Here is a 5,504-nt window from a genome sequence, read left to right as displayed (position 1 = left end):
TCTCTACCTCCTCTCGTTGTCAGTGCAGTTATGATCTTGATGTGGAGACACAATATCAAGGTCCTGGTGATGAACGCGAGTCGACAACGAACACCTCAAACACACATCTGTGTGATAAGAACTTCTGAAAATAATAGAAACCATCTTTGAGAAAAATATACTGTGATCAAAATGATTTAGCTTCACTTTTGGGAGCTGTCATGTCGAACATCTTTATTGGATTCAGTCTATATTTCAAAGTAAAACCACTATCACCATTAAAATGTTCATTAAAAGGCCTAAATTCAATCACATGAATTAGAGTTTGGTCAGAGCAGACAGACACATGTCTACAGGTTGTGGATAGGTTCTTGTTGGAGGTTGACATTAGGATTTAACGGGATTGTTAATAAAGGGCTGTAGCTGGTGAGCTACCTCAGTTATTCTGGGTTAGGGTTAGAACTTTGTTTTGTGTTTTCAACTGTCGCAGAACTTCCAACACATCGGTCACGTGGATCAGTTCATTCTGCAGCACAGCAAGGTTCACATGAGTTTGGAGGATTTCTTTTTCTTCGGTTTTTGACATTTCAACGAAAGGAATAGGTGTAAATGACTCAAATGAACGGTAAGTAATGTCCTGTGCTCTTCATGTTTGTTGGCTCATTGGACACACTCAACCATGTTTAAATGACTTTAATAGCATATTTGATACCTGTTTTCCAGCATAGCGTGTTATTATAATTTTTCAATTACGACACGTGGGATATACCGATATTATTCTGATTTCACGAGCATTCCTTGGACGTGCCTACAGCCCATTCAGTAGATGAGTTACAGATCACCTCATGAGAAACTGGGAGAACTCAATTTCCTTTTTGCACAAGGTGTTGCAAAACATAACGGGGGTGCACCTAATTAAAAGGGAAGAGACGTCAGCTCGGACAAATCTCACCGTGTGGGATTTCTCAGACGGGAAACTCACTGGCTGTGTTTCTGTGGCCTGCAGCAGTCGCTCTGTCCCATCACCACTTTCTGCACATTTCACTTTGATCTGTCCTTTCTATGGCTATATATACACGAGAGTTGATTCATGCACTGTAATAGCTCCTGCATCATTGAGTAGCCCGGATTCCGGTGTGTGACGTGAAATGTGATGACAACTCCGTGAGTCACAGTTTGATAAAGGTATATACATGTCAAATTGCAATTTACAGGGCAATTTCTCACTGAGTATTGGTTTAATTGGATTTATATCAGAATGTTGCTCTGCATTCAAACACTTTTTTCCCATTACAAATTCACATTATAGGGATGGATGCTAACAAAATAATCGCTGTGTGTAGGTTAGTGTGAGTCGGGGAGAAAATAAACCTTAATCAAAAGACAAGTCGTGTGTTTGAACGGCGTTTTAATGAAGCGTGTGCACTGCTCTAATGTTAAAGTATATTTTCTGTATGTGATGGTGCTCAATTATCTTAAGCTGGTGCGTGGGCAGAGCATGTGCGCCATATGAATATGAACACACACACGCACACACACACACACACACACAACCACACACACAACCACACACACACATGCACGTCTCTCTATAGTTGCGAGGCCACTCATTGACATAATGCATTCTCTAGCCCTCTCACCCTTACCTTAACAATCAAACCTAAACCTACTTGTAACCCTAACCCTTAAACCAAGTCTTAACCCTCAAACAGCCCAATTGAATTTGTGAGGACCAGTTAAAATGTCCTCACAATGATGGTATTGAACCAAACTTGGCCCTCATAGCTATAGATAGACATGCGCTCACACACACACACACACACACACACGTATGGATAAGTACCTTCCCACTCAGAGCATTATTTTGTCGTTCAGAGCATCAGTCAGTCACTCAGGAAGCTGAGGAGCCATTTACTTTGATGTCAGTCACTCCATCATTTGGTTTGATCGTCCTCGCAACCACACGTTAGATACACACATACAGAAACGGGGGGGAACCATCAGTTCCATTCTATCTGCATTTCAACACGTCTTCTGAAAGAACGTGGACTCGAGCAGGATGCAAATTGAGCAGAGCCACTGGAAATCCTGAAATATCTATATGTTCTTTTTCCAAAGGGACAAACAGCCGCTTCTTGTCTCTTTTGTTGAGATGCACATTATCACAAACTCCTCCGCTGTGACATGTTTGTTCCTGCCTCGACTTTGCGCGGCCCCCTTGAGGATTTGTTGCCTAACAACCGTCACAACGTAAAGGTGGTGCGTGGGCAGTGGCGGTCCATCGCTTGAAAGGGACGTGTCTGTTTGTGTACATGCAGGCGGCGTAAACGAGGAAGAGGAATGTCAGTGAAAGAAAAGTCTCATCCGGCTTGATTCGCCTTTAGGTTTCGTACAAACATTAAAGAAGATGAATCGAGTCGGTTGAGTGGCACAAAAAGCCCAAAACACCACGATCATAAGTGGACTTTGCCCCCCCGATGACACCGAGAGGTTCACATTTCTGATTTTGAGCCTTCTATGAAATCTGGTACAGGATTTCTTGTTCTATTTACAATAAACTCTGGGTAGTGACCCCTGGATTCTTCCTCTGTTCAGTATTTTAACTAAATACCTTGGTTAATGATCAGATACCAACAGAACTGACTCTTACTCCTCATCTTCCTCTGCTGCTGCTCTTATTAAACGCAATGTGGAAAATGTCTGACTGAAATGGAACGGCATGTTCTGTGTGTGTGGGAAGCTCGGATGGAAATTTAAAAGTTGAAAAGGTTGAACGTTTTTTCCAGTGAATGGGAGGAAACAAAAAACTGGAAGTGGAGCTTTATCATGAAAAAGCTCACGATACTTATCATATCGTTTAAAAGGCTTAATCATCTGCGGGAAGTGAAGAAACCCCAAAGCAATGGCTGCTTATCATCACATAGATGTGTGCAGATAGGAATAAGGAAAAGAAGAAATGGGTTTTACTAGATCCCAGTCTGCTCATGAATTTTTCAACCACTGCATGAACTGTATTGATTTAAAAAAAAATGTCTCTGGTCTTATTACATAACTTAGTATTGGCGTGTGTTTGGTGTCCCTCCTTCACCTCCTTCATCTCTCCCAGCAGCTTTTCAATCTCTCCTCTTTCAAATGTGTGTATTATGATCCAACCTTTTGTCTGTCTGTCTGTCTGTCTGTCTGTCTGTCTGTCTGTCTGTCTGTCTGTCTGTCTGTCTGTCTGTCTGTCTGTCTGTCTGTCTGTCTGTCTGTCTGTCTGTCTGTCTGTCTGTCTGTCTGTCTGTCTGTCTGTCTGTCTGTCTGTCTGTCTGTCTGTCTGTCTGTCTCACTCTGTCTGTCTGTCTCACTCTGTCTGTCTGTCTGTCTGTCTGTCTGTCTGTCTGTCTGTCTCACTCTGTCTGTCTGTCTCACTCTGTCTGTCTGTCTGTCTGTCTGTCTGTCTGTCTCACTCTGTCTGTCTGTCTGTCTGTCTCCATCAGTGTCAGCGCTGCAATCAGCTTCTCAGCTTAAGACTGAATTCCATTTCTTCACCAAGGTGTAGCTTGGTCCTGCTGTTGGACCCTCTGGGATTAGAACCATCTCACAGCAAGTGATGCTGCTGTGGTGCTACAGACTGAGCTGAATGTGATGGTCTCTCTCCAGATGTGGGACCAGAGTCAGAAGCCCCGGGCCCATTTTTTATCTCCATTCTTAAAATAGACGTCAATGAGCACAACAGGGTCTGGATCCAGGCGGTGGTTTGATGAGTGTTTGCTGCTCGGTGCCTCTTTCAATGGCCAAATTTATTATATTTTATATTCCATATAAAACAAGGAGTTTGTGAGAGCATCATGGATGTAGCTTTATAACTTTATTCATATGGTGTATTTTGTGAAAGACAACAAAAAAACGAATTCAAGATCATTTACAATTAAAGACAAACTACATAGATCAGCATAGAGGTCAATGTTATAAGAAGAGGATATGAGAAAGGTACAAACAAATCATTCGGGCAACGTTTTGCCCTCAAACCTGTTCCATTATCGTCACCACAAAGGAGATAAAGGCAGTTTGTGTCGGTATAGAGAATAGAATACATACAAATAGGCTCATCTGTCTATCTGTGTGAGTGTGTGATGGAAACTGAGAGCGACGAGAGGAGAGACTCTATGGTAAATCACACACACACACACACACACACACACACACACACACACACACACACACACACACACACACACACACACACACACACACACACACACACACACACACAGGGTTAATCTAATTTGGCCTTGTGTTGGGGGGGGAGGATTGTGAGGTAGCTTGAAATCAGCCTTGAAGGGAAAGAGAAGTGACAATGGAGGAAGGACGAGGGGGGGGGGAGAGTATGAGAAGGAGTCATTTGAGGGTTTGGGGCTGTTCTCATTTCATAATTTGGCAAAAGCAGACACTCTGGAAACTACACACACACACACACACACACACACACACAAACCATTTATGTCCATTTTCTCTTTAGCTCTGAGCAAGTTAGATATCAAACTGATTTTTTTCCATCAGTGCTTGGTGTTATTTCCTCGCAGCTTTGCTCTGTGAGTGTGTCTCTGTGTTTGAATTACTGGCGTGTAACTGTGCGATCATGCATCTGAAGAGTTTATCACACATGCTCAATGGATAGATTGATTATAGGCTTTAAAGTGACACCCAGCACGTCACGGCCTTGACTTACAGTGTCAGACAGGAGCAGGAGATGAGATCCTGTTTTACTAGCATGTAACAGAAGTGCATGTGTTTACAGTACATGCCATAACAGACACACACACGCCCATAAACACATACACACACAGGCACAGACACACACACAGACAAACACACTCTCATTCAGATCTGAGAGATGGAATTCAACATTTGTTCATTAAAATCACTGTCAGAAATGTAGAAGGATATAGAAGAGCAGAAATGTGTCATTTCACACTCTGTGTAAATCTTGTGTGTGTGTGTGTGTGTGTGTGTGTGTGTGTGTGTGTGTGTGTGTGTGTGTGTGTGTGTGTGTGCATGTATTTCAACTTCTACGACGGAAGCTCGTCTCTGCTTCCTTTAATGGTTTTGGGTAATTGCAAAACATTTTCATGAGTTTCATTTGAGCTTTCCATTTGTTTTCAAGCTAATCTTTTCCCCTCACCCTGTGAATTTAATACATTTTGTCTCCCGCTGCTAAAAACAACATTTTACACCAATTTCGCTGGAACCATATGGGAAACGTATCAACGCACAATCCCCATAAAGTTTGATTTATTTGCACAAAACAAGAGAAATGTAAACATGGTGCGTTTATAAAATAACAAAATGACTGTCGTGCTTGTTGTGTTGCATTGAATCATTACTCATGAACATTAGTGCATCATTTTAGAGGGTTGTAAAACAGCACCTTTATTCATTTAATAGAATATCTCAGTGATGGAGAAAGTAAGAGCTGTTGAGAAGGAATAAGCAGCCGAGCAGCTGAAGCATCTTACTTCAAAAGAGACTATAAATAGACGGAG

This window comes from Limanda limanda, chromosome 2, assembly GCF_963576545.1.
Source record: "Limanda limanda chromosome 2, fLimLim1.1, whole genome shotgun sequence".
Taxonomy (NCBI): domain Eukaryota; kingdom Metazoa; phylum Chordata; class Actinopteri; order Pleuronectiformes; family Pleuronectidae; genus Limanda; species Limanda limanda.
Note: the sequence above shows the minus strand (reverse complement) of the source record.